Source organism: Hydra vulgaris, chromosome 12, assembly GCF_038396675.1.
Source record: "Hydra vulgaris chromosome 12, alternate assembly HydraT2T_AEP".
In the NCBI taxonomy this organism is placed as follows: Eukaryota; Metazoa; Cnidaria; class Hydrozoa; order Anthoathecata; family Hydridae; genus Hydra; species Hydra vulgaris.
In genome coordinates, this window is record NC_088931.1 from 45,522,501 (window position 1) to 45,525,000 (window position 2,500).

At 30.8% G+C, this 2,500-nt stretch overlaps 1 protein-coding gene across 7 annotated transcripts in view; it reads right to left on the minus strand.

The window, feature by feature from the left end:
* The window catches only part of LOC101235086 (serine/threonine-protein kinase Nek1), a 295,109-nt gene that overhangs the window by 269,991 nt on the left and 22,618 nt on the right, over nucleotides 1-2,500 (minus strand). The window lies entirely within an intron of this gene.

Here is a 2,500-nt window from a genome sequence, read left to right on the forward strand (position 1 = left end):
TTGTCAAATGCAGGATCCTTCATAAGATGACATATTTGTTGCCCAACAAAAATACTCTCTTTAACTTTTGCATCACTTATTTTTGTAAATTTGTTTCTTAAATACCTAAAAGCCTGTCTTGTTCATACCTAAAAATTTTCATTAAACCTAACTTAATATGTAATGGTGGAAGAAAAACATCTTTTGGATCCACGAGTGGTTCAGCAATAACATTTTTTTCATCTGTGTTGAGATTTCTTGCCAGTCTTTTATATAATGTGAACTTCTGTCTCTACTGTCCCACATACACAAAAATCAGTAGTATTTAGTATAACCTAATTGCATTCCTAAAAGTATAGCAATGACTTTTAGATCACCACAAAATTTCCATTTGTGTTCATTGTAATTAATTGAGTTGAGGAGAACTTTCGTGTTTATATAAGTCTCTTTCATGTGAACTGCATGGCCAATAAGAACAGAAGAAAAACGGTTACCATTGTGTAGTAATACAGCTTTCAAGCTTAGCTTAGATGATTCGATGAATAATCTCTATTCAGTTGGATCATAGTTCAAATTAAGGCAATACATTATTCCAAAGATATCAATGCAAACAACAAGATTATTTTTCTTCTCAAAAAAAGAAAGCAGATTCTGCTGCCATTTTCTGTAATGTAAAACTTTGACATCAAATTGCAGAAGATTCCACTGCTTTAGTCTTGACCCTAAAAGTTCTGCCTTTTCCTGCAACAAGTCCAGATCTCAAATAAGATTACTTAATTCTGCTTGACTCAATCTGTGTGGCACATCATCTGTTAACACAAAATCAGGATTATTTGATGTGAAAGGCTTGTTTTCTTCTTTTTCTTCTATTTCTACTTCATTTCTGCCTTCATTTTCTGCTTCTAACTTACAACTTTGTGGTGAGTAAGTACTGGTAAACTATCCGCATGTAGAATAGGTCGAATGGCAGATGGAAGATTCGAATATTTAACTGTACCTATTTTCTTCATTGACAAACTTGCACTAATGGGTGGGGTCAGAGAAATAGCAGACAACTGTATGGTTTTTAGGCTCCCTCCATACCATAAGAACAGCAAAAGCCAAAGATCTTTTTAATTTTTCAACCATTTTCGTAGTGTAACCAAACAAGAGCTACAGCATATATGTGGAACCGATGACCTATCCTGGTACCCCTACCTTTATATCGAAGTAATGCTGATAAGCAGTTTTTACAAGAAGTGTCATAGTTCTTTTCTGTGAGGAAAATGTTATTTCACCACAAATGTAACAAAAGTTATCCACTAAATTTACACACATCCTTGGCATGTTGATTTGTCAAATTTTACACCAGTAAATAGAAGAAACAAAACTAAGAATAGATTAGACCAGAAACTTTAGCAAACACACATAACTAATATCACAAGTTTTAAACATGAATAAAACATTATAGATAGTCAAAAACAAAAAAACAAAATTTTTTCAAAAAATGAAAATTTATACCCTTGAGAGAAAATGTTTGTTTTTATTTCTAAAACTAGAACTAATTTGTTATTATTAATGTAATTTTTAAATTCAGCAGGTGGAAATACATAAGAAATTACAGTTGGGCAGTGTAATTATATTTATCTAATTGTATGTATATACATGTTTAGCTTATTTGGATAAAGCATTAACTTCATATACGGAATGTCCATGGTTTGAAACCCACCTTTTCTTTTTTTTTTTTCCACACACACAGAGCCGGCGATTGGGGGTAAAGAACATACAGGAAAATAAAAATAATATGAAACAAATAAGCCTATGTGAAAAATGTGTAGACAGCATGCCCTAATAGAAGCTTAAAAACTATGTATAAGAAATCTGAATGCGATGAGATGTGTATCATTCAACAAAATACAAAAATAGATTTTTTATATACAAATAAGAAAAGATAAATGGTAACAAAACAAACATATGACAAGCGGTATTTAAAAGATTAAAAAAAAAAAAATGGACAGTTGTCAAATCGATCAACGGATAATCTGTTTATAAAGTTAACGCGTTATCCGAATAAGCTAAATTAGCTCTCGCTCTCACCCACACTCCCCTAAAAAATACAATACATAAATATAAATCATTTTTTATAAGTAATAAAAACTTTTATAGCTCTTTTCCAAACTTTTTATCAAACAAGTTAATAAATAAATGGATAGCTAGTGTGAAAACCCAAAGACTCGTCTAAAGAATTTTTTCATGGCGTAATAAATGACCCTTGTTATGTATATAATCTTGTAACATTAACGATACAAACATATGCTTGTAACAAGTATAAAACCAAATTATGTTTTTTATAAGCATGATTTTTACATGTAAACAGATTGCTCATGCTAAAACAAAAAGCTCTCGTAAGAAGCTGTTTAGAGGAACAGCTTGCATGATTTGCCATGTTCATTTTAGAAAAGTTTTTCTCCGCTCTCACACTCATTTACTGCCGCCAAGGCCTGTATATATATATATATATATATATATATATATATATATA